The sequence below is a fragment of the Symphalangus syndactylus genome, chromosome 19, assembly GCF_028878055.3.
Source record: "Symphalangus syndactylus isolate Jambi chromosome 19, NHGRI_mSymSyn1-v2.1_pri, whole genome shotgun sequence".
Classification (NCBI taxonomy): domain Eukaryota; kingdom Metazoa; phylum Chordata; class Mammalia; order Primates; family Hylobatidae; genus Symphalangus; species Symphalangus syndactylus.
In genome coordinates, this window is record NC_072434.2 from 79,127,868 (window position 1) to 79,155,712 (window position 27,845).

The following is a 27,845-nucleotide window of genomic DNA, read 5'->3' on the forward strand; positions in this document are numbered from 1 at the left end:
CCTCCAGAACTGTGAGAAAATAGCTTTCTGTTCTTTACAAGCTAGCTACTCAGTCTCAGCCATTTTGTTTTAGTAGCACAAATGGACTATTTTTGGTATTATCTCAGGAATATTTCTCTGTATTCCATCGGCGAGCTACACATGCTTCATGGGAATTGATATGCATAGGAATAATAGACTCATGGTAGCAAACATTCAGTATCTGCTTTTCTTTAAGTTAGGAACTGTTTCATTACATTGAAATCTCCAGCCACTAGCACAATACCCATTGTAGGTATCTAAGTTATGTTTCATGAATGAATGAAGAGTCATAAATTTTGAATATTAAATTAGACATAATAAGAACAGTTTATGAACTGTAAAGCTTTTGAAAGTGCCCAGATAGTCTCTTCAGGATGACCACAAAATTATTTATCAACCTCTTAATCCATAATTAAATGTGCTATACCTCTATTTTTTGAAAAATTACTTCTTCAATATTTTTTGTTTTTTTATTACTGTGACTATGAAAAGATTACTCAACTCTATTGATTGCCAATACAGAATATTTCAGCTACATGATGATTTAATAAGGGTTTTATAGACTGGGAACTCAATTCTCATCTATTTATGATATTGTGTCCATGAGAAAAATGGATTCCAAGGTCTAAAACATAGACTTTATCTAATGCCTTCTGAAAATACAATTCATTTAATAATATAGACACTTAACTGGATTTTGTTTATTCTCAAATACATGGCATAACCTCAAATCTCAAAAAAGGTCATGGGGTGTCAGACTTCAGTATGATTTTCTGTCATATTTAAGTCAAGTGGGTTTTTTTCTTCCAAATTGCTTACCCCTACAACCATTCTTTTATACTTGTTGAATATAGATTTAATTATTGTCATATGCAGTGAGTCTCTGCTTTTTATCAAGTTTCCCTTTCCTGGAAAGTTTATGACACAGTGAATTGACTCAAAGTAGATTATATTTCACCTTAGGAACAACAATAGAATTGAAGAGTTTTGTTCTTGATTTAACATCAAATAAATTTTAGATATGGCCATAATATGTCACAAAGGCAAAAACACAACAGTTTTAAATCTCTATAATCAATTACAAGAGTAAAATTAATGTCCAAGCCACTTAAAATGGGGTTAAGTCGATTATATGTTTTATAATAAAAAGGGCTCTGTGTCTATGTGTGTGTGTGTGTCTATAAAATATAAATTTTCCTTGTTTTTCCACCTCTTCCTTGATGGTCCATTCTATACACTGGCACCAGATTAATCTTAACAGGTGAGACTCTAAGTTCACAAACCTTCCCTAGCTCACCTTCACTCACAGGGCCAAGTCGGAACCCTTAGCATAAAAGTTCCCCTCACAAGAGCCTCAGCTCCCTCCGCGCTTCTCCAACTCCTTCTAAATCCTAGCCTGCTGCTTAGCAAACTAGTTAACAGCTCCTGGCCCTTCACATGCACCGCCTCTCTTTCCCTGCCTTGATTCCTTGGTTCTCCTATCTGCTCAACCCTTGAGCACCTCTCCACCACAGCAAATCCTGCTCCTCCTTCAAGACTCTGCCCAAGTCCTCTTAGGCCTCGCACACCGTCCCTCTAGGCAAAAGGACTCCCCCTGTCCAACCCTAGAACACAGATTCAGCAGGGCGTCATGGCTTGTGCTACCCAGGCTGGCTGGCTGAATCCATCTGCCACCGTCCTTCGGAAGAAAGGGAGAGAAAACAAATTTACTGAGGACCTCCTATGTGTCAGGTACCCAGCTGAGCATTTTTATAAATGTTTTCTCACTCCTTACCAGGTAGGTATTGGCATTTTCATTCTGACAGCTGAGAACACAGAGGATAAATAACTTGTTGAAGTAACTCAGCTGAGAAGTGATAGGACCGGAATATAAGACTGGAAAGGACACGGGAAGGATATAAAACTAAAAATCAGGAGATCTCCAATTTAATTAACCTTTCTGAATCTCATTTTTTTTTTTCTCATTAATGGAAATGGCTAACAACACCTACCTCACGGAAATGTGCAAATGAACTGAGGACATTATTTTGAAAGGCTTTATCAGCTGTGGAGGTTTCTTTTCTTTTGGTGCCTAGCACACTCCAATGCTTAATAAATATTTGTTACTAGATTGATTTCTACATCTTCTCTTAAAAGCTGCACTATCTGTTAGTCTCCCATGCCACGTCAAAGTAGATTAAGAGCACGTCTCCCTGCTCTTAGCTGGTTACGATAATATTCATGTACCCAACTTTGAAAAAGAAATCATGCCATGATTTGCTGAGAACCATTTCCCGGTCCAGCATGATGAGAGAGTCAACACTTACTGCACACATTTACAAATATTACTTAATGTGCTCAGGAGAGAGAATTCCTCCCAGTATTTTTGTAACCTGTGTTCGGTGGTGCTAATGAATTCTAATGTGTAACATCAGTTTGCTTCTCCCCCTTGAAAGACAGCAACTGTCAATAATCATCACCGTGTCTCCCACTTGCAGAGCTCACTTAAACGGTCTAAAAACCCTTGATAGGGAGTGATATCAGCCTTTTCCCTCTGGACCAAGCTACCTAAGGAAAGCAGTATTGGTCTCATGCTAAGTCATTTGTTTTTGCTAAGAGTTCTATTGTTCCTTCACACAATAGTGATAACTGAGTTTTGGCTTCTAACTTCTCTTTCCATGCCTTCTGAGTATTTGCACACTATATTTGGCATATTTCACGGTCTGTGCTTCTGTTCTTTATTTCGATTTTCAGTTTCCTCCCTCGCTCCTCCTTTTCATGATTACCCAGCTGAGCTTCGTGCAAACATGTCTTCTCTATTTATTCTCATCACAATATCATTTTGACCCTCAGCTTTCCTATTTCATCTTTCAGAAATTTCCCCAAACAGTCCTCCCTTGCCCTGGGGTAATTAGAGCGCCTATCTCTGAACCTCTAGAGTTACAACTTGCCCTGATCTACAGTTTCTTTCTTGCTTGTAAATTTCCTTTCCTCTAAGTAGTAAAATTAGTAACTCTTTGCATTTCTTAATTGTAGTTTCAACAGCTTGGATTCTTTTTGTAGGAAACTTGCTTACTCTTTGGAGCTCCTTTTCCACCACAACTAGGCCGTACAAAACCAAAGTTATTTTTAAGATGGAGTGGTCCTCAAAAATAGGCACCAACCAGTGCTTTTGTACATAAAGTCAATAACTTCTAGATATAGATTTTCTTTCTCTACCATACGCCCCTGCTCTATACAATTACCCAGTGATCAAAACAGAAACCTTAGCCAAACAAACGCATCCTATGGTGTGCAATGCTTTTCCTTTCTTATCCAATACACAAGGCTCTTTCACTCTGCCTAGTTCAACTCTTCATAAATATTAATCGGTCCCATTGATTCATCTTTCCATTTTACAGCCATTAATAGACACCTCTCTGGATGGACATCAGATAGTTTATCCACTTTAACCAGGCTGATCGATTCTCTTTTCTGAAGAACGCTTGCTTTAGAGAAGTCAGGGAAACCAATTTCTCTTCCTGCTTTCTTTTACCAGTCTTCTGAAGAAGAGCCAAAGGCGAGAGGCACTGTAACCCATGAGGCTTTTTTTTTCCTTCCTTTCTGTCCTCACTCACAGCACCTCTTTCTTTGCCCCAAAGCGCTCCCGCCACATCTGTGCCCCAACACCACTTGTTACTTAGCATCCATGCCGGCTGGCTGCCATGGCCACACTTACAGGTGGTGTGGGTGGGCACTGTTCTGGGTCCACGCATCCTCCCCAAGAGCCCTGTTGAGTGGAGATGTGACAGGGCCAGGGGTTACTTAAAGATTGTTCACGGGCTGCTAACAGGCTGGGGGAACAGTGGGTCCGAGTCAGAGCTGCTCTTGCCGTGGGTGATGGCTGGTCTTCTTTGGTTAAGCTGACCCAGCACTGCTCAGCCAAGTCTCTCAGGGTCAAGTGTTCATTCTTCCAGGAAGTGGCCCAAACAAAAATTCCTGGAAGGCCACCTTCCTTTGTCAACTTTATTAACAGATAAGTCTCTAGTACGAAAGAGTCCTGGGGCCACCTGAGGCATAGGGACAGTTTCTGTGCTGCTTGAGAATAATCCCTTTGGGAGATCGTTTGCTTAGTGGCCAGAGCCTTGTATGAGCCTGAGAGGTAATTAGGTTATAGGTGCCGAGCAGATCCACTTGTACCAGCTGTTCTGGAAGAGAAAGCAGATGTGTGAATGGAAGAAAGAGATGCATTCGAGGTTACAGAACGAAGGTCAGCAGGAAAGATGAGAATTCAGGATTCTCACCGATAGTTAGAGGTTTGTTTGTTTTTAATTCCCAGAAGAATCATGAATAATGGATAGTAATAATAATAGTTGACCCATGTACACTCTTTTATATACTAGACACTGTTCTAGTGGTTTAAATGTATTCACTTATTTGATCTTCATATCACCCATAAAAGTCCCCATTTAATAGATGAGGGAAAAGGACATGCACAAGTTCAGTAAGGTGGCCAGGGTCACACAGGGAGAAGGATACAGGACCAGGACTCAAACCCTGGCAGTCGGGACCCATAGCCGTAACTGTGTGTGTGTGCACACATGTGTGTGAGAGAAAGAGAGAGACAGTGGGGTATGTTTCAAAGACAGACATGGAGGTGGTGACGAGCATATGGTTCCTGTGAGTCCCCTCCAAAGACTATTTCCAGACTAAATAATGGCTCCAAAAGCTAACATTTACTGAGCGCCTATTAAATCTTCACGAATTCTTACCATAATTTAGCAAGAATTTTCAGTTTTGAGGTGAGAAAACAGAGATTCAGAGAAGCGAAGTGAATTGGCCAAGATTACCCAGATAGTAAGGCAGATGGCGGACCAAGACTTGAGTCCAGAGGCCAAGCTCTTTGTGGCCCACCTTGTCTGGAGAGGGCCTCCTCACCTTGTCAAGTGCATGAGTCAATCAGACTATGAAGTAGCTCACAGAACTCTTTCATAAATTTGTTTGCATTTTCATTACACATATTATCCAAAAGAATCTTGTATCCTGTCATCTGGCTGATACATTTCTGATCTCACTCTATGGATCACTGGAAGAACAGAATGGACTCCTCCTTGCTGATCATTTTTATGTGGAATATCAAACCAATATTGTGGATTCACTGACATGCATATACTTCAGAACTAAAGAGATAGCACACTAATAGTCCCTGAATGCTTGCCCCAAGGAAGGAGCTGCCCCAAAATACAAGCCAAGTAGACACTATACGGGTCTTTCCACTCCACAATTTAACTTAGGATCTGATTGTTTTTGCATTTTCCCTTTTGAAGAATTTTGTAACTAGCCAGAAGGTAAGAATGTCACCTGCGTCCTAATCTGGACATGAACTAGGATCTAAACTTAACGGGCAAACTCACGCATGGCTTCGGGCAGCATCATTTTGCATGGGGTTTTGTCTGAAGGGGGATGAAGATGCAGGTAGCTGAGGGGGACACTGACATGGGGCGGCCAGTGTGAAGTCTGTTAGATACTGGTCTATAGCCCAGCATGGTCCCCAGGCCAGAGGATCTGCAGGCAAGACTGTAGGTGCTGATTTATGAGGGGCTCTGGGAGAAGGCGCCAGGAGCAGTTCTGCTTTGGAGGAGTTGCACAGGGTGGAAGAGAGGTCTATTACCCCAAATCAGGGAGGACCTAGATGTTCTCACTGAGGAGTGGGGGCCAACTGTAGCCATCAGCTGGGTGGGGACCGGGCAGCTGAGCAGAACAAAGGAAGAACTGTTTGTGAGTACCTGTGAGACACCCTTCAGGGTCTACAGGAAATCTTGGAGAGGGGTCCCTCCTGTACTGGGAGCGCTGCAGAGATCAGAGCCTGTGAAATCTGGATCGTTGCTATTAGTGTGACTCATTAGTATCCATAGATCCCCAGCCCTGGGGAAATATGGTTTATAACAGCAATACCCATAAGAGTGGGGAGTGGGGTGGTCCGCGAATACAGGTGTGATGGGCTCTCTACTACCAGGCAGCCTGTGAAAAGGAGGTAGGGTCGTATTTGTGCTTGGGGTATAAGCATGTGATAAGTGAATAGATAAATAGTTCTCTTAAAAAGATCTCTCAGGTAGAGCCTTGAGTTTCAGGGTCACAGATATGATCCAAGTTGCAGGATCTCTGAGTATGGAATTCTGAGACTCTTGGACTTAGAAACAAAAGCACATAAACAGAAAGCTCTGGAAGCAGTGGAAGAACCTGGAAAAGCCCATCTGTCCAGAGGCTGTCAACAGTGGGCACAGCGAAGGGCACGTTCACCTTGGCAGGTGCACAGCATGGACTGAGCCCAGGGAGTTTCCGGAGGTGGGGGGTGCCTGGATATCCAGGCATGTTCACAGGCAACCACATACAGACCCATTTCGAGGGCAGGTGGGGCTCAGTCTCCAGGATTTGCAACTTACCTGACACTATCCCCCAATTCCAAGCAGGTGTTTGAGCCAGACCCCCATGCAAGCAGGGACAGGACCCCCGCTGTGCCTTCACTAGTTTTGGGAGACCACCAGCCGTGCTGGGTGCAGTCCACATATCTGCTGAGTCTTTCATCTTCATATTGTGTCTCGGTACTTTTAATTAAAGGATCCCAGAAAGCCGACTCCTAAAGGAGACTGGTGTTGAGCCAGGCCCTTATATAACACAACTACTTGCTATAAACAAGAGCACCAGAGAAAAGTTTCCAACTGGATTGAAAGTGTTCCCCCTTTTGTCTGCAGTTTGGACAACTTCAAGGCTGTAAAGATGAGACTATCCCACATGTATTATTGTCCTTACATATTCCTCCCTTCTTGTTCTGTCCCTTCTAACTCAACCTTCAACTCCCTATCGTGGAAGGAAATATAGTTGTTGTGTGTGTGCATGTGTGTGTGTGCCTGCGTGCATGCATGTATGTGTGAATGTGTGCATGTGCGTGTGTGTTTCTCAGCGTAATCCGCTTTAGCAGGCTGCTAGATCTGACCAGTAACAGCAGCTGTGGCAGCTGCAGCAGCGGCTGATTGCTCTGGAAGGGCATGGATAAGCCTGTTTGATGGGACCAAGAAGGCAGGCATTTAAAACCTTCATGTCTTTCTACTGCTCTTTCCAAGCCCTCATTAGCTTCACTAGAGGGAAAACTTATCTTGTAGGATTCAGTCGCTGTCTTGCTCTGGGCACACAGCACAATCAGGAGGGATTTCCATTCAAAATAAAGGAGGTGGAGTTGGATTTTTAAAAAGAGAGAAAGAGAGGAGAGCATACTCTCTCATCTGCTGAAACTCACTGAGCCAGGTGACCTCCTGAAAAGGTAGGAAGACATTGGTTTTGTTTCCTACTCCCTCTTGGCCCTCTGACTCTGAGACCCACAGGCGGTCCCAGTCAGTAAACGGGGTTTCTGGTCCTGTATGAGTGCGCTTTGTTTTCTGAGGGAGTCTGAATACTACCCATCTAACCTTCTATACCATCTTTTTCCCTGACGTGGAAAGATTACAGTTCCCAGATAGATGGCTGGAAATTGCTTCGGGGAGAGGGTAGAGTGGCGACTGGTGGGAATAAAGGATTCTGGACGGGAAGCCCGAGAGGAAGCCACTGACCGCAGTGCATGCTGGGGGTTGTAGTTCTCTTGTACTCGACGGGTCAACAGCTCAGAGAAGCAGGCAGAGGAACCAGCTCAGTAAAACCCGAGCTATGTGAGATGAATGCTTGCTGGATCCCTGGATTTAGGCTAAAGTGGGCCAGCCGAGCCTGCCTGCTGAAGACACAAAAAAGGTATTCAGTCTCCTTATCCACATTTATATTTTGCCACTTGATCTGTTAAGAAATGAGTTAAATGTTTTAAAGTTTCCCATCCCTTTTTTTTTTTCCTGTCAATTAATCCCTTACACTTTGAACAAGTTTTCCTGTATATATGACCCGGCTACATTATTCAGGGCTTAATATGTATGATGGAAGATCATATCCTTTGTCAACAAAATATTACCTTCTGTACCCATGAATTCTTCCAGTTTTGAATTTTAATTGGACTGACAATTATTTCGTGATTTTTTTTTTTTTTTTTTTTTTGCTGTGTTTTCTGGGTCAGTCTTTTAATTTTTGTGAGTTAGTATGCCTCTTGTAGATAGCATAAAGTTGAATTTTCTAGGAAAACATAAATTAACTCAATAAGTAGATTCCCTGATAAATCAATAAGTATAGAAGATATTAAATAAGTTGTCAAAGGCTGCATTCAATAAAGTCAAGCGGCTCAGATGGGTGTGTAGTTTGTTTATGGGTGAGTTTTTTCAAACCTTCAACAAAAAATTAATTCCCATTCTAAACAAATTATTGCAGAACACAGCAATATACGTAAATCTTTCCAAATCTACTTATAAATTCCAAATTAACTTATAAACATGTAATCTTGTTGTTAACAAGCCTGATGAACCTAGGACAAAGGAGGCAACTGACACCAATATAGCTTACAAGTATAGAGAAAAAGCTTTAAAATGTTTTAGCAAATCAAATCCAGCAATATATTAGAAGAAGAATATATCATACCAAGGATATTTGATTCCTGAAACGCAAGGATGGATCAATGTGAGAAAACTAATAATACGATTTATCACACAGAAAGGTTTGAGAAAACAAAAATGATCATCGCAATAAATACTAAAAAGGCATTTGGTAAAATTCAGCATTCATTCCCAATAAGACCTATTAATTAACAAATACCCACCATCATAGTTAACAATGAAATAATAAAGATGTTCTCATTAAAATCAGGAAACAGTTGAGGATGTTAATTACCACAAATATTGGTAAACATTTTCCTAGAAATTCCCGTTATAAGACATACAGAAAAACAGTAAAAACATCAAAAAAGATAAAATTATTACTTGTAAGTTATATGATTAGTCTGTCCAAAGAAACTTGAGTATAACCTAATCACTTTATATGCATCCTATGAAGTAAGTATTGTATCGCCCCCATTGTACAAATGAGGACACCAAGGCCCAATATCATACACCTAGTAATAGAAGTGGCATTTGAATCTGGGTAATCTGACTCCAAAACCCTTTCTCCTAACCACCTGTGTTACACTGTCTTTCCTTGTTTCACTCTATAAAGTTTAGCTATCATTATTATAGCAATGTAAGAAATACTATACACCGCTAATAACCAACTAACAATACATTTAAAAGAATATTTAAATTTAAAATAACAAAACAATATAAAATTCATACAAATAAACCTAACAAGAAAAGTGCACCTGAAGAAAAGTTAAAAATTTAATGAGGGGCATAAAAGAATATTTGAACAAATAAAAAGATGTATAATTTCCTGGATAGGAGGACAAATAATGGGAAGATGTAAACTTTTTTGAGATAATTTACACATTTAATGCAATTCCAATTCAAAATCTGAAGAGATTTTATTTTTTTGGAATTCAGTGAAATGATACATATATTTTATTTGCAAGAAAAAATGAGAACAACCAAAATTGTTTGGAAAAGCAGAATAAGGAAAAATGACTCACATTGAAAAAAATCAAAATGCTTTATAGAGCTATAATAATTTAAATTGTACAATTCTATACCTAGCCATATCAATGAAATAAAATATAAAGTCCAGAAATAGATACAAATATATATAGTATACAATAGAGACATTACCTCAAAAAAAAGGAAGGGAAGATAAGTCATTTAATAAAAAGTATTCTAAAAATAAATGCAAAGAAGGTATCACAAAATAAACAAATGATAGATTTGCCTCTGCACATGTTTTAAATATACATCAAAAAATATCAACAAGTTAAGAAAAAAGATAAACTGGGAAAATACTTCTACAACATATTCCAAAGATATCCTTAAAATATAAAGAATTGGCCGGGCGCGGTGGCTCACGCCTGTAATCCCAGCACTTTGGGAGGCCAAGGCGGGCGGATCACAAGGTCAGGAGATGGAGACCATCCTGGGGAACACAGTGAAACCCCGTCTCTACTAAAAATACAAAAAAATTAGCCAGGCGTGGTGGCGAGCGCCTGTAGTCCCAGCTACACAGGAGGCTGAGGCAGAAGAATGGCGTGAACCTGGGAGGCAAAGCTTGCAGTGAGCTGAGATCATGCCACTGCACTCCAGCCTGGGCAAGAGCAAGACTCTGTCTAAAAAAAAATATATATATATATATATTTTTTATATATATATATATTTTATATATATATATATTTTATATATATATATTATATATATATTTTATATATATATATTATATATATATTTTATATATATATATTATATATATATTAAATATATATATATTTCATATATATATAAAATTGTTAAAATTAACAAGAATAATTAGGAAGAACAAGAAGAAGAAGCAGAAGCAGCAGTAGCAGCAATTAAAAGGTAAAAATTAATGTGGTCAATAAACACATGGAACTGTGATCACTTTACCAGTAATCAAAGACAAGCTGATCAAAATATTTTATAGGTAAAATGACAACTATATACATATATTTTAACCACTGGGTATTTTATCAGCAAGAACCAGCTTAAAAATATGCTGGAAAATTTACTCTCAATAGCAACTAAAACCATAAATTACCGTTACAATACTATAAAAATACATTCTTTAAATTTTCTAACACATGCACAGATTTGATTAAATGAAGATCTATATCACGATTCTGAATGGGAATGTTGAACATTGTAAAGATGTAAATTCTACAAATTATTGCAAGAAATGCGTCTTAACATTGTGGATGCATCTTACAAGCATAAGGCCAGCAAAAGAATCCAGTAACTAAAGTTTCCACTTTTTGCAAGTTGCCATTTATATAAAGTTTAAGAGCAAGCAAAATGAATCTATGGCGATTGGCGCCATGAGATTGTGACCTCTGGAGCAGAATCAATGTCCAAGATAGGGACACAGGGTAGATGCTGGGTGGGGTCACCTTCGTTGCTTCCCTTGGGTGGTGGATACCTGGGTGTGCTCAGTAAATCCAAGGAGATGTTTGCTCATGATTTGGGCACTTTTCTGTATAAATGTTACATTTCAATAAAAGCTTACTTTAAAAAAAGGAAAAAGCATAAACCTAGGTTCTTACGCCATACTTTATAATTATAAAACTTCCAGCGAAAGGTAAGTGTTAAACATAAACATTAAGTAATAAAATATGAGAGTATGTGCTCTGTGAGAGCAAGCTCTTTTTTAAAACGGTTTTGCTCACTGTTTTATTCCCAGCCCGTGGAATAAAACCTGGTTCCAACAGTGCTTAATATTTATCGAGTGAATGAATTAGAAGAAAATGCCAGTGAAAAGTTAACTGGCATTGGGTTGAGAAAGGGCATTCTAAATATAAACATAATGGGAAATAAAGCATATATTAAAACACTGGCATACTTAGCTGCCAAACATTTAAAACTTCTGTAAGTAAAATACATAAAGAGCATAAACAAAATTAAGGTCAAAAAACAAACTGGCAAAATATTTTTAATAAATATGACACTAAAAATTAATATTTTAACAGGTTAAGCACTTAACGGTTAATAAGGAAAACACTAACCTTCCTGGGGAAAATGGGTAAAAGCAAATGGACAATTTGCAAAAGAAATACAAATGGCCAACAAACACATGAAAAGATGTTTGAGATGATTATAACCAAAGAAATGCAAATTAAAACAGCAAAATGCAAAGTTTTTGGTTTGCCTATCACAGTTTTCCTTCACTTACTCAACAAATACATTTTTGAGTGGTTATTACATCAGGCATGCCTGGGGATTCCATAGAAAAAGAAATCAGCTATGCCCCCACCCCTCAGGGAGCTTACATTCTGGAGAGGAACATAACAGACAATAAACAAATTATTGGATACATATTTAGTGCGTCAGGTGGTGATAATTACTATGGGGTTGGAAGGGGGAGTGTAAGTTCATGGACTGTAACAAATATACCACTCTGGAGTGTGGGATGTTGACAGTGGGGGAGGCTGTGCGTGTGTGGGGGCATATGGGAATTCTATACTTTCCCCTCAGTTTTACCATAAACCTAAAACTGTTCTAAAAACAGTCTATTAAGGAAAGAAGCAAGAAAGAAAAAGGAAGAGAGCGAGAGAGAGAGAAAAGAAAGAGAAAGAAAGAGAGGGAGAGGAAGGAAAGATGGAAGGAGAAAGAAAGAGAAGAAAGGAAAAAGGAAAGGAAGGAAAACGGGAGGGAAGGAAGGAGAAAAAAAGAAGGAAAGATAGGAAGAAAGAAAAAACGAAGGAAAGAGGAAGACAAAAGAGAGAAAAGAAAGGGAAGGAGGGAGAGAAGGAAGGAAGAAGAAAAAGGAAAGACAGAAAGAAGGAAAGAAACGAAAGACAGAAAAAAAAGAAAGGAAACAGGCAAGCAGAGTAAGGGAGATAGGGATGGGGGGCTGGCGGCTGGGAGATAGGGATGCGGGGCTGGCGGCTGGGAGATAGGGATGCGGGGCTGGTGATTGGGAGATAGGGATGCGGGGCTGGTGGTGGTGGTTGCTACTTTTTATGGAGGGTTTTTGAAGGCGTCTCTCATAAGATGGCATTTGAGCAGAGACCTGAGGAAGTGAAAGATGGACGGCTGAAGATTCCAGGTAGAGGAACAAGCAAAGACCCTGAGCAGCATCAGGTTTGATGTCTTCAAGGAATATCCAGGATGGGATGAGGCTGCAGGCGAGTGAGCAAGGTGTAGACAGGTAGAAGGTGAGGTTGGAGGAGTGGATGGACAGGGAGGAATCGTCCCACAGGGCCTTGTACGCACTGCAAAAACTTTAGTCTTCTGCTCTAAGAAATAAAGTCCGTTAATTAAAAACAAACGAACAGAAACAACTTTGGCTTTTACTGTGAATGAGAATCCACTTAAGGGTTTTGAGCAGAGGTGAGACATGATCTAACTTACATTGCAAGATGGTCTCTCTGGCCGCTGTGTTGGGAACAGACTGTAGGGGCAAGCGTGGGCACTTGGAGGGCAGGGAGGGGGCCACCACTGTAGTCATCCAGGCAGAGAGGTGGTGACAAAGACGAGGTGTCAATCGTGGAGGTGCTAAGAAGTGGTCAGTTCATCTATATATACAAAGGAGATCCAAATAGATTTATAGAGCATGGCAGGGAAGAATCAAGAGTGACTCCAAGGTCTGGGGCAGGGGCATAGGGTAGAACCAATGGATTGTTGGGGATCATCCTACTGGAGACAAAGAATGGTTGGAGTACTCGGGAGTGAGTTAAAAAGAGAAGAGGTAGTGGCTGGAGAATGGGAGGCTTGACGTTGAGATTATGGAGGAGATGCAACTACTGGGAATGATAACACCAAGGGTGGAACCCTGTGAGTAGGTAGCTGTGTGGGGTGGAGTCAGTGGTGGGGTGGAGAGCAACAGCATTGGAGAACAGGGCAAGGAACTGGGAGTCCAGAGAGGGAACAAGTGAAGACTCTATGTGGGTATTGATGTCACCAAGAATTATGACATGAGTTGTGTTAAAGACAGGGAACATGAGCCACACACTGAAATCCTTAATAAATGAAGAGAGGTGTCACAGGGAGAAGTAGATGATTGAAGCCAGGAGGGGTAGCCCATGTTCTGCAACAGGAGTTTCAAAGTTAGGGGCATTTAGAGAGGGTGGAGGGAGAATGGTTTGGAAGCATCGATGGGGAAGAGGAAGCATACATCCACCATTCCAGATCAAGTCATTCAAGATATGTGAAGAAAAATGAGCTATGATGTTAAAACGCTGCAGGGAACATGGTGTCATCAGGGGAGAGCCAAGTTCTAATTAGAGCAAGAAGTTGACAGGAGCGACCAAGTAGGAGGTTGAGGATATAGGGGATTTAGCTGATGACTGACTGGAAGTCTTCAAAAGTGGGGAGGAGTAGACGGTGCATCCAGGTCGGATGAGTTGTGTGGGAATGTGTCTGGGTGAGGTGAGATAACCTGGGAATTTGTGGTGAAGGGTGAGATGGGAGTGGTTCTGTGGGTCAATAAGGCAGATTGCAGTGATGGATCGTTGGCCAGAGGTTTGGGGTGCTGGGAAGGGGGAGTTATCAGGGTCTTTCCAGAAGCACTCAGATCTCTGCCATTTCTCCTTGCTCCTGCTCATGGACGTGTGGAAGAAACACATGGAGAAACACACAGAGCACTGCCCTGCATCAACCCTGTGGGAGAGGGGTGGACGCCGGGGACAGGCGACCTTACCTGGAGCCTACAGAGCTCTGGGGCTCCCCTTCTCCAGCGGAGGAGGCAAGGGTTAAACCAAGAAACTCGAGCAACGCTGGGAAGGGTTCAGGAAATCCAGCCCTCCCATCCACAACTTGTGGGAGTGTAACTTGGGAGTTTGTTTTTGGAAAATAAAATTAAAATATTTAATGAGAACCTTAAAATTGTGCTGATCCTTTGTTTCCATAATTTCTCTCCTAGGAAAGTATGGTAAAGACATAATCAAAGATTCAGACAAAGATGTAACTACAGGATGCACACCATGGTTTTGTTAATACACCAAAATGAAAAAAATTAAATAATGATGGACTCGCCCAATAAATTGTGACCATCTATACTTTGGAATAACATGAAGATTGTTAAAAACTATGTTTACAAGAATGACAATAACAGAGAAACACTTGCTATATAATTTTCACAAAAACAAGGTGTAGAAATACTATATATAATAAAATTCAAATTCTTAAGAGAAATTAAAATGTATAGAAAACATTGGAAAAGGATATACTTAATAATCTTTATTTCAGCATGGTAGAATTGTGGGTGATTTTTGTTCTCTTTATATTTTTTAATACTTTGTACTTTTTTAATGACAAATGTATATACTACCATTTAATGATAAAAATATATTTTTTAAATACTGGATAAGAATTATTCAAATAAATGCCTTATTTAAAAGTTAAATTGCAGACCAAGTGCAGTGGCTCACGCCTGTAATCCCGACACTCTGAGAGGCCAAGGTAGGAGGATTGTTTGAAGCCAGGAGTTTGAGACCACCTTGGGCAACAGAGCGAGACCCTGTCTTAGCTGGACATGGTAGTATGAGCTTCCGGTCCTGGCTACTCAGGAGGTTGAGGCAGGGGGACTGACTGAGCCCAGGAGGTCAAGGCTGCAGTGAGCTATGATTGTGCCACTTGCACCCCAGCCTGGGCAACAGAACAAGACTGTCTCTACAAATACATAAGTAAATAAATAAAATACAATAAAAATTAAATTGCAAATGAAAAGTTACACTCTATCTCATGATATTGTATACTAGAAATTATAATTTTCCTCCAATTTATTACTTTGATTATTCCACAAAATCAAGACTAAACTGGAATTTAAATCAGAAAGGCTAAGAAGCAAAGAATAACGATGGTGAACTTCAAGATAAATATCCCACACTATTTTCAAGGCAGAGGCTAGTGTTCCCTTCTGCATCTGTTTTGGGAAGAGTGCCCAAAGCCTTCGGAGGAGACAATCTTTTGTGCTGTGTCCCTACTCCCCCTCATTCTTACCCTGAATAGCATTCTTTCCAAAAAAGAATAAAGAATACTCAAGGAAAAGTATTAAAATGCTTGGCAAAACTACACAGACAGACACAGAGGCCAATTAAGTATAAATATTTCATACCAGAACTGTCTTTTTGACCCAGCCACTAATATCTACCCAGCCACAGATCTAAATGTTTGTATGAAAACGACAGAGCAGAGGAGGGCTGGTCAGCCAGCTGCAGAGGGGCGCCCCTTTGGAGCATTCACATCTGCCTGAAGAATATGTGTAGTACATTTTCCTAGAAGCATGGAGGGGCATGCGGGTTTGACCGTCTTCCTAAAACCTGGAGAAGGTCACTGTTTTCCTTCAGGGATTATGCTGTCTCACCACTTTTCGTTTTTGTTTTTTGGTTTCCCTTGATCTAAAACAAAAGTGTCTACTTTCTTCTTTGGATTTTGAAGCTGTGGGTGCCTTTCTTCTCAGTTAATTTTTTTGTTTGTTTTCATCTTTCGAGACTTAGCTAGTTTAGGTTTTGAAAATGAACACACTGACAGCCATTGTGAGAAGATAGCCCGGCCTTTTGGAGGACAAATGCTGTGGGGTGGCGTAACCTTGAGGCTCAAGTCCTGGCACTGGCATTTAGTGTGTGAGTCATGCTGTATTGCTTCACCTCCTGGGCTTCAGTCTCTCCATCTGTGAATGTAGAATGACAATACCTGCTGTGCCGTAAGGTCACTGTGAAGATTAAATGAGATAATGCTTTGTAACCTGTTGGCCTCTGTGCAGTTTAAGATGATGTTTTTCATTGCTTGGCCAAGTGCTGTACACTCACTGCTCTGTAGGCAAAATTGAAACAAAAAGCTTTGTAATGCTCCCGCCCATTGAAAACATTACTATGTTATGTTAGCCTCTATATTCACAAATTATTATGACAACACATGGAAGGTAGGATACACATTTTGAATTATGTTGTTTCTAAGAGTGAGGATAAGGATTGCTTTCATTCATTTATACTTTTTGGGCACCAATAATATGTATTTGTAAGATGATATTTGATAAAGAGATGGCTACTTTATAGATTGTATCTTGTGTATTAAGAAACAATTAAATCTATTTTAAACGCACAGCTAAAAACCTCCATTTCCCAAAATAGTGTGGATTAGATTACCTAAAATCTTTCCTACTACAAAACAGCTAAAATGTTAAAAACCTGTAATATTCTTTTAAATTCATTATTTGAATTCCAAGAAAGTAAGAAATATCCCTAGGGTAAAAAATGAAGATGGATCTGAACGCCAAAATGTAAGCACAAGCCAATGTTGCAACAGCCTGGGTGGGGAAAGGGGAGTGAGAAAGTATGAGGTTGCCAATCTTATTAGGCAAGAGGATCTGCCTCTCTCAACCTCGCTCTATCTCTCTTTTTAAAAAATTAAATTAAAAAATTTCAAGCACTCACATAGAATACTATATGACACCTCCAAATACCTGTCACCTAGATTCATTACCAAAATCTTGCAACATTTTATCTGTTTTGTTTGTATTTTTATCTTTGCTGAAGTTTTTACACTGAATCCTAGACATCATGCTATTTCACTCCACATATTCTTATAGGCATATCTATTTGAACAGCACAGGAAAAGAGGTATGAGTATAAAATCAAAGAATTCAAACAGAGACCTTATAATGTTAAACTTGAATTGGAAATATTACCATGAACTCTCTCTTAAGAGAGAGTTTTATCTCTTAAGAGAAAAGGCCTGGCAAAAATGAAAACTCAGTAACAAGAGGTCTTTGATGACTTCCTTTTTTCTGACACTGAAAGATGCCCCGGGATCATCTTGGACATTTCTTGCCCCAAATCTGTAATTATTCATTTTTCCAAGGAGGCCTGGTCTTCTTAGTAAGAAATGACACTTAATGACCAACCCAAGACTGACACAGATCCTAGAATATGCAAACAAGGACCTTGAAGTAATTATCATAACTGTATTCAATATGTTCAAAAAGTTAAGAAAGGCATGGAACATATTTTTCTAAAATTAGACTTCTAGAGATGAAAACTACAATGTGTGAGATGAAGAATACACTGAATGGGATGAGGGGATTAACAGTAGCTTTGACATTTTTTAAAAAGATTAATGAACTTGAAGACATAAGCAATAAAAAACATTCAAAATAAAAAAGATAGAAGAAATAATTTTAAAACATGAAAAAAGCATCAGTGAGCTGTGGCACAACTTCAAGTTTTTAATATAATAGGTGATCCTAAAGGAGGGGGGACATAGAAAAATATCTGATGAATAATGGTCAAAACTTCCCCCCAATTTGATGAAAACTGTAAAACTACAATCCAAAAAGTTCAATGAATCTCAAGCACAAAAATTATGAAGAAAACTACACCAAGATACATCATAATAAAAATACTCAAAGCCAGTGATAAGAGAACATTTTCAAAGCAGTACATTTATCTGTAGAGGACACATGTAAAGGTGATAGCAGACTTCTCACAGGAAACAATGTAAGTGAAAAGACAATGGGGCAACATCTAAAAGAAAGCACTACAGCACTGAGTGAAAGAAAAACTCTGTAAACCTAGTATTCTATACCTAGTAAAATATCTTTCAAAAATAAGGTAGAAATAAAAACTACTTTCAAACATATGAAAGCTGAAAGAATTAATCACCAGCAGACATGCACTATTAAACATTTAAGGAAGAAATACCAATTTTACAAAACTCTTAGAAAATTGAAGAGGAAGAAATGTTTTTCAACTTTTCTTATCTTTTTTTTTTTTTGAGACAGTGTCACTCTGTCATCCAGGCTGGAGTCCAGCAGCAAGATCTCGGCTCACTGCAACCTCTGCCTCCCAGGTTTAAATGATTCTCCTGCCTCAGACTCCCCAGTAGCTGGGATTACGGGCATGTGCCACCACACCCGGCTAATTTTTGTATTTTTATTAGAGACAGGGTTTCACCATGTTGGTCAGGCTGATCTCAAACTCCTGACCTCAAGTGATCTGCCCGCGTTGACCTCCCAAAGTGCTGGGATTACAAGTGTGAGCCAAAGTGCCGGTCCTTTTGTTTTTCAACTTCTTACGAGACAAGCATTACTGATACCAAAACCAGCAAAAGATGAAAAAGAAAATCTACATATTAATATCCTTCATGAGCAAAGATGCAAAATTTCTAACCAAATTTTAGCAAATCAAATCTAACAGTAGGTAAAAAAGATAATACATGAGTTTCATGTGGAGTTTATTCCAGGAAAAGAGGGTTGGTTTCATATTGGAAAATTTATGTCATTTATCATATTAATTAAAAATGAAAACCATATTATCATCTTGATACAAACGGGAAAAAATACAATAAAATCAAACATCTGTTCCTGATTATTCCAACATCTCAACAAACTATAAATAGAGGAAAATGTTCCCAATCTGACAAAAATCATCTAAGAAAAATCTGCAACTAACATCATACTTAACAGGAACAAGTCAGGAATGTTTGCTCTTACCATTTCTATTAAACATTTTACTAGAAATCCTTGCCAGTGCAACCAGGGGAGAAGAAGAAATAAAAGGAATCCAGATTTTAAGGGAAGAAATAAAACTGTCTTTATTCTTCATGACATGATTATCTATGTGGAAAATAGGATGGATTCTACAAAAAGGCTACTGCAATGATATAAGATCAATATACAATAATCAATTGTACTTCCATACACTATCAACAAACAGAAATTTAAGTTTCAGAAAATACCACTTACAGTTGCATCAACAATATGAAGTCCTTGTCTGACAAAAGATGTGCAAGCTCTAAACACTGAAAACTATAAAACATCGTGAGAGAATTTTTTAAAGACCTGAATAATGGAGAGTTGTATTATGCTCATGGGTCACAAGATTCAGTATTGTGACGTCAGTTTTCCTCAAATTGATCTATAGATTCAATATCCTTCCAATCAAAACCTGAGGGGGTTCTTTTGTGGAAATTGACAGGTTCATTCTAGGCTCTATACGGAAATGCAAAGAACCTAGAATAGCCAAAACAACTTTGAGTGAGAAAAACAAAATGGTAAGACTAATGCTACCTAATTTCAAGACTTATTATAAAGCTACAATAATCAACACAGTGTATTTGTGACATAAAGATAGATGAACGGTCCTGAAATAGACACACACATACTTAGACTACTGATTGTCAACTAAGATTGATCCACTTTAAGTTAATTTTTCATATATTTTAAAAATTGCAAACATTTTTTGCAAGGCAATTTGGTAGTGAAAGGATAGTGTTTTCAACAAATGGTGCTGGAACAATTGGATATATATATATATATGCAAATAAAAGGAGATTTGATTCCTATTTTATGCTATATAAAAAATTAAAGTGGATCATATACCTAAATGTAAAACCTAAAACTATAAATGTTCTAGAAGAAAATATAGGAAAAGAAATCTCTGTAACTTTGGTTTAGGCAAAGATTTCTTAGATACAGCACCAAAAACACAATTTATAAAAGAAAAATAAATTGATAAACAACTTCCTCAAAATTAGAAATTCTCTGCTCTTCATAAGAGACTGTTAAGGAAGTAAAAAGGTAAGCCTCAGATTGGAAGAAAATATTTGCAAAGCATATACTGGATAAAGAACTCTCAAAACTCAATAATTTTTAAAAACCCACACAATGTAAAAATAGACAAAAGATTGGGACACTTTTCCAAAGAAGACATACAGATGGGAAATAAGCACATGAAAAAATGTCTAGTAACATTGGTTATTAGGGAAATACAAATTACATTGGCCCTCCTTTATCTAGGGGGGAATATGTTCTGAGACCTCCAATGGATGCCTGCAACAGCAGCTAGTACCAAACCCTATGTATACTGTGATTTCCCTATACATACACACCTATGATAAAGTTTAATTTATAAATTAGGCACAGTAAGAGATTACCAACAACCAATAATAAAATATTATTATAATAAAAATAATTACAACAATATACTATAATAAAAGTTACGTGAATGTGGTCTTTCTTTCTCAACATATCTTTTTGTACTGTACTCACCTATTTTTTGGCCCATGGTTGACTGTGGGTAACTGAAACTGCAGAAAGTGAATCAGCATGCTGGGCGCAGTGGCTCACGCCTGTAATCCCAGCACTTTGGGAGGCCAAGGCGGGCGGATCACCTGAGGTTAGGAGTTCAAGACCAGCCTGCCTAATGGCCTGTCTACTAAAAATACAAAAATTGGCAGGGTGTGGTGGCACGTGTCTGTAAGCCCAGCTACTTAGGAGGCTGAGGCAGAAGAATTGCTTGAACCCAGGAGGACAGGTTGCGGTGAGCCGGGATCACGCCATTGCACTCCAGACTGGGCGACAAGAACGAGACTCCGTCTCAAAGCAAACAAACAACAAAAAAGTGAAACAGCAGAGAAAGGGAGACTACTGTAAAACCACGATTAAGTACATGTACACAGTGTCACAGTTCTTTTTGTGCTGCCATAACAAAATACAGAAGACTGGGTAATTTATCAAAGAACAGAAATGTATTTCTCATAGTTTCTGGAGGGTGCAAGGTCCAAGATCAAGATGCTGGCAGGTTCCTTTGTCTATTGAGGACTGCCCTCTGCTTCCCAGATGGCGCCCAGTTGTGGCGTCCTCTGGAGGAGAGGAACACTGTGTCCTCACATGGTGAAAGGTGAAAGGGCAAGGGAGCCAAAAGCTGCACAAAATCTCTTAATCCTATTCACGAGTGAGGAGCCCTCAGGACCTAACCACCTCTTAAAGGTCCTATCTCTTGATACTATCACATTGGCCATTAAGTATCAACACCTGAATTTTGGAGGGGACACATTCAAACCATAATATACTCCTATTAAAATGGATAAAAATATAAGGTCTGACCATACTAAATATTGGAGAGAATGGGGAAGAATTGAAATTCTCATGCTCAGGAGAAATGTGCAATAGCATTTCTATGGAAAACACATTTGCAGTTTTTTTGAAAAGCTAAGTATATACCCTACTATCTGATGTAGCCTTTCCACTAGTAGGTATTTATCCGATAGAAATTAAATCTATGTCTGCACAAAGATTTATATAAAAATGTTCTTAGCAGCTTTATTTGTAGTAACCCCAAACTGGAAACGACCCAAATGTTCATCAATGGCTAAACAATTGTGACATAGTCATACAATAGCATACCGCTTGACAATTAAAAGTATTGATACAGACAACATGTTGAATCTCAAAATAATTATGCTGAGTAAAAGCAGTCAGACACAAAGAGTACATAGTAAATAATGCCATTTGTATAAATTGCTCGAAAATTCCAACCTCCCCAGAGGTCGCCTGGGGATATAGTATGCAGGAGGAGCAGGAGGTTACAAAAGGCACAAGGACATTTTAGACTACAATAGATATGTTTGCTACATCGATTATGCTTTTGTGACTGTATAGTATGCCCAAACTTTACGAAGTGTGCCATTTAAACATATGCAGTTTATTGAATATAAGCTGTTTAAAAGATCCTAAAGAGAGAGAGAAAAGAGAATAATGTGGCAATTAATTCAACCTCATCAAATATATAAAAATTTATGGGCCAGGCGCAGTGGCTCATGCCTGTAATCCTAGCACTTTGGGAGGCTGAGGTGGGCAGGTCACGAGGTCAAGAGATAAAGACCATCCTGGCCAATATGGTGAAACCCCATCTCTACTAAAAATACAAAAATTAGCTGGGCGTGGTGGTGTGCACCTGTAGTCCCAGCTACTTGGGAAGCTGAGGCAGGAGAATTGCTCTAACCCAGGAGGCGGAGGTTGCAGTGAGCAGAGATCACACCACTGCACTCCAGCCTGGATGACAGAGCAAGACTCTGTCTCAAAAAACAAAAAAGTATATAATGATGAGAAAAACATATTGGTCTCCACTAGAAATAATTATTGGTAACTTTTATCACTATTCTGAAAATTGATAAGGAAGAAGGAATATCAAGTCTTCATAGTGATTTTGTTTGTTTTGAAAGTTACATTTTGAAGAATCCCAGCTAATGTATATAGAAGGAACCAAAGAATTAGAAAATCATTTTGCAAACCTTGATAAATCCAGGCAGTGATTATCCAAAGATACTGAAACCACTAGGTAAAAAGTAGATGGTGACTTCTTTTATAATGATGGAATAACGTCAGACACCACCTGGACCCCCGACCAATCTCAGAATTACTAAAAGTGAGACAACCACACACGATGTGCCTCCCTCCTAAATGTGGTGCAGTAGGAAGTAGACAGAATGACCTATGAAGTATTCTTTCAAAAAAACTGAACCTAAATCTGTATTTCATCATTTGATTTAGGGACATAGAGGAATCAGTTAAGCAACTAAATCTTAGGACACTCGTCTGAACTCACAAGACACTGATGCTACTATATTAATTTATATTGCTTAGACCTGCCCAGATGTCTTTAAATAAATGGAATATTCACGTATTTTCTTTTGGGGAAACCTTCTTTGTGCCTTTTCTGGCAACTGCGTATCTATAAAAGTCTCAGGCTTCAGAATGTTATTCAGTGAGTATTAAACCAGGGAACAGAGAGTGGGTGTTCATGAGAGTATTTGACCTTGGATGCAACAGAGGTTTGTGAATTAATTTTACTTCACTCCAGGGAACTCCATTTGAACGTTGGACTATCCAGAAGAGCCGTGCCCTTAAATTATGTTTCGTATTTGTATATACCCTTAAAATATGTGTATGTCTATGTATTCTTAACTTACATAAATGTTAGAGATTTATTTAGTATATGTATTTTTATTGACAACAAGTAAAACAGTGTATTGAAGGCCTATCAAGCACTTTTGTAGCTACTAGAGACATGATCATCTTGTGCATGTGTTTTGAATTTATATAAATGACACTCTGCTATATATCTCAATCCATGTCTTACTGTCATCAGCCAACAGTATCTTACTCAGATCTCTCCATGCTGAGTGTACATCTGTTTTATTATTCTGACTACTGCATACTATTCATCAAACGCTCATGTCAACCCTCCTTGTGGTAGAAAGTTATATTGCCTCCAACTTATCACTACCACCAATAATACTGCAGTAAACATATCCTTGGGCCTAGTCTGTTATAATCAGAGTTTGTCCAAGTTATATGCCCAGGTGTGGGATTGCTAAATACTGCCAGATTGCTCTCTGGAGTGTCTACACTCATTTAGACTTCTAGAAACGTTTCATGGAAGGCTATTTCCTCAATCCTCAACAACAACTGACATTATTCAATTTAGTATTTTTCCCCCAATCTGACAGACACAAGATGCTGTCTCATGGTTGTCTTAATTGCTATTTCTTTGGTGATAAGTATTACCTTATATTTGGATTGCATCTTCATAGCCACTGCCCACTTTTCTGTTCTATCACCTATATTTTTTTCTTTTTTTTTTATTTTTTGAGACAGAGTCTCACTCTGTTACCCAGGCTGAAGTGCAGTGGTGTGATCTCAGCTCACTGCAGCCTCCATCTCCCAGGTTCAAGCGATTCTCCTGCCTCAGCCTCCCACGTAGCTGGGGTTACAGGCACCCACCACACCTGGCTAATTTTTGTATTTTTAGTAGAGACGGGGTCTCACCATGTTGGCCAGGCTGGTCTCAAACTCCTGACCTCAAATGATCCACCTGCCTCAGTCTCCCCAAGTGCTGGGATTACAGGCATGAGCCGCCATGCCCAGCTTATTTTTTTCTTTTAAATATATCAGGTCTCCCCTAAGTTAATACAATCAATGCAATTCCAGTTCGAAGCCTAGCAAGAGTCTGCTTTGTATGTTGGAGATGTTCCATGCATCACAATTCCCCACCTCAGAGGGGAAGCTCCTGGAGCTCAGGGCTGCTATTGCTCTTGAAGCTCCCACAGCACTCTCCCCAGAGCCTCACTCAGAGCAGGCCTCAGTGAATGGTTATTGATGGGATCTGTGTGAGTCAAGAGGCGGCAGGAAGAGGATGCTGCTGGTCAGCTGGTCCCTTTGAAAATGCAGAATCCAGGCACTGTGGCAGGGCTGGATGGCCAAGAATAGGGACCTGTAACACCTGAGGCATTGTTGATGGGAACACTTTAGAAAACGTTCTTTCCTGAGGCACCAGGACAAATGCCCTTTGAAATCCTATTTCTAAAAATAAAAATGAAAGGAACAGAAACAACAACAAAAAAACCTATACATTTTTTAGCTAGAAATATTCCGCCTAAGAGCTTCTTTTTTCCATAGTTCTGAGAGCTCATGCCAAGTGCAGTCCTGAAGCTTCCATGAACTGTAGCCAGTGACTGCCTTAGACAATCTTACATTGAGTCCTGTTCTAGATGCCAGGGATGATAATATCATTCCCTGGAAACAGCAGGCCGCATGGAGAGCATTGGGAAGAGGCTGTCCTTGCTCAGCACCTGTCACCCAGATTGCGTGCTAACTTTTCTGGAGCTCCATCTTTATTCTACATGTTGATTAGATGCACACAGCATAATAATTGCAGAAGGCTTCAAAGTTTCTGTAGCTAAGTGCTGCTCAGAGACAGTGACTCTGTCAGTACTGAATGAAGACACTGGATCTTGCTTAGCTACCATGCCATGCTGAATGTCTTGGACCTGGTTCCTTTTAGCAGAAGGCTGATTAAACCCACATAGCGCTGCGATCATAGGAATGACTGTAAATGGCATTTATCTGCTTGAGGGTATGTCTTGTTTTCTCAGATAGACTGCAAGCTGCCTGAGGACATAAACCACAGATTGTTCCTCCATTTTTCTAGAAGAGAGCTATGCTCATAATTCAGCACTTAATAATTATTTTTTACAATTACTAATGAGTGCATTAATTAGAATGAATAATCAAGGCTTGATGTTCAATGATCCCAGAATACATCAGTATGCCTGCTAGGCCAAGCGCCTGTATATAATACCAGAATTTAGGTATATAATGTATATAATACCTACCTAAACTCTGGTTTAGGTATTATAAACTCATTGAACATCAAGCCTTGATTATTCATTCTAATTAATTCACTCACTAACAATTGTATATTAGTAATTATACACATTATACTGATGTATTTTGGGATGATTGAACCAATAAGGAGCAATAAGATTTTGTTGATATAAAGAGAAAGGCAAGTGGAGGAAGAGAAAAGGAGTTAAAACTGCAAAGGTATGAATGACCCCAAATTAGTATGGACTGGTTGGGTGCACGTCCTGCTCGGTTACTCAGGACTCTTGGTTGTCCTTAGTATTGAAGGATTTGGTCAACGTTTCTGCCAAGCCCAATTTCTCTTTCTAGGTCAACTTGCTCTAGGTACAGCCCTGGATAATCAGGCCCTGAAGGCTAGGGTTTATTAGTCTGGGGATGGATAAGAGATCCAACCAGCTAGCCAGGTGCGGTGGCTCACGCCTGTAATCCCAGCAGTTTGGGAGGCCGAGGCAGGCAGATCACGAGGTCAAGAGATCGAGACCATCCTGGCCACATGGTGAAACCCCATCTCTACTAAAAATACAAAAATTAGCTGTGCATGGTGGCATGTGCCTGTAGTCCCAGCTATTTGGGAGGCTGAGACAGGAGAATCACTTGAACCTGGGAGGCAGAGGTTGCAGTGAGCCAAGATCGCGCCACTGCACTCCAACCTGGTGACAGAGTGAGACTCTGTCTCAAAAAAAAAAAAAAAAAGAGATCCAACCAGCCAATTTATCAACTAGCTAACAATCACAGTCCTCTCCTGGGTTTTTGAGTGAAGAGACACAAGGAGAGGGAATAAGCAGCCCTGAGGATAAGAGCTGAGTCACATGAATAGTAGCACGCTAGTAGAAAGATTGGTGAACTCTTGTGGCTTTAACTCCTGTTCCCCCTCACTCCTGATGTTCAGCTTTTCTTGAGTTTCTGCAAAACCACTTTAAATCTTAAAAATGCATACCTTTACATGTTTCCCTTATTCTTTTAAAAATTCCAGGCTACTTTGAACAAGCTTCTGATCTTTGCCACCAAATGAGCTCTATGTCTAAAGCACTCCTCTCAATGACAATTTCATAGCTTGGGCTTTGATGGGTAACCTGCAGCCCCACTGGCCACTCCAGCAGATGGTGACCCTGTGGGTGGTAGAGAGGCTTGAAGGATCTAGTGCATCTCAGCTGAAAGTGGCCTGTCTCAAACAGACGTGAGAAGGCCCAGCGTTGAAGGGATTCAGGATCAGGGCAACCTGCTGTCCTCCAGTGGTGCAGCCGCTTGGCCTCTGCTGATTTCACTGACCCAAGTGATCATACACAGTGGTCTCTGCCCCTGTGATAGCAATCAATCCAGCCAACCAGATGCACCCGCAGCAGGGCCGTAGCTTTCCAAACTAGAATAGACTTCAGAACTCCCTTAGTTCATGGATCAGCTCTACAGTTTCTCTTACAAATGATCATCTCATCCCTTCTTAAATGTGACAGGGCAGCCAATATCAAGATATCCTCACAGAAAGAATATGGCCCCTAATTTTAATCCAAAGTCTTCCTCCCTCTAAATTCTACCCTTTGATGCTAGTCCTGGACCCTTCAGATATACACAAACATAAAACTCATTAAAGAATTTAGTCAGTCTACACGTTTGGACAAAAGACTCACATCTCCTTTAAAGCTTCCTTTTTCCAGGTGAAATATGCCTAGACCCTCCAGTCATTCCTTCTGCAGCATGATTTTGAATCTCTTCATCATCACAGTCACTTTTTATCAGGCTGGGCTCTGAGTTGACTGGGTTTTTCTTCAAACGTGTCAGCTATGTGCCCTTGGATGGCATCTGATCAGGGGGAGTAGAGCAGGCCTCTCACCTCCTTTTCCCCTACGACTGCATTCGCCTCTGGGGCAATTCCTCTCTTTTAACTGCAGTTGTGTTTGAGCCCACCTTTCCAGTCAGTGGCAGAAGGCTGGCCTGGAGTGACAGCCAGGTTCTGACCTGCCTGTGCCATCCTGGGGCACCAGAGTGGCCAGTAGTGCCTTAGCCACCATTAGAGAGAGTCAGCCCTTGTCAGCTCCACAAGGGATGATCCCACTCTTACCACAGGCATGGGCCAGAGCCGGGCCCTGATCTCAGCTGAACCAAGGAGACCCCTGCCCTGGTCAGTTAGCTGTGAGGGGCCTCACTGGAAGGCCATTGAGACATGGAAGCTGACCTTGCCTTTTGGGATGGTCATGAGAGAGCAGCGAAGCCTCGTGTTAGTCTGTTTTCACACTGCTCTAAAGAAATACCCGAGACTGGGTAATTTATAAAAGAAAGAGGTTTCATTGACTCACAGTTCAGCATGGCTGGGAAGGCCTCAGGAAACTGACAATCATGGCAGAAGGTGAAGGGGAAGCAGACACCTTCTTCACAGGGCAGCAGGACAGAGT

General features: G+C 39.9%; 1 long non-coding RNA gene across 8 annotated transcripts; it reads right to left on the reverse strand.

The window, feature by feature from the left end:
- Window positions 1-702: 702 nt before the first annotated feature.
- Window positions 703-27,845, reverse strand: LOC129458353 (uncharacterized). 8 transcript variants are annotated; one of them, XR_008649595.2, is made up of 8 exons: window positions 27,750-27,838; window positions 27,084-27,255; window positions 20,521-20,847; window positions 15,589-16,286; window positions 14,173-14,302; window positions 12,885-13,048; window positions 7,584-7,741; window positions 703-4,182 (listed from the first exon to the last, which is right to left on the reverse strand). It is a non-coding gene; the product is annotated as an uncharacterized lncRNA (long non-coding RNA). The 8 variants fall into 8 exon arrangements; XR_008649589.2 differs by having other exon boundaries at window positions 7,584-7,738; window positions 27,084-27,838; XR_008649588.2 differs by having other exon boundaries at window positions 27,084-27,838.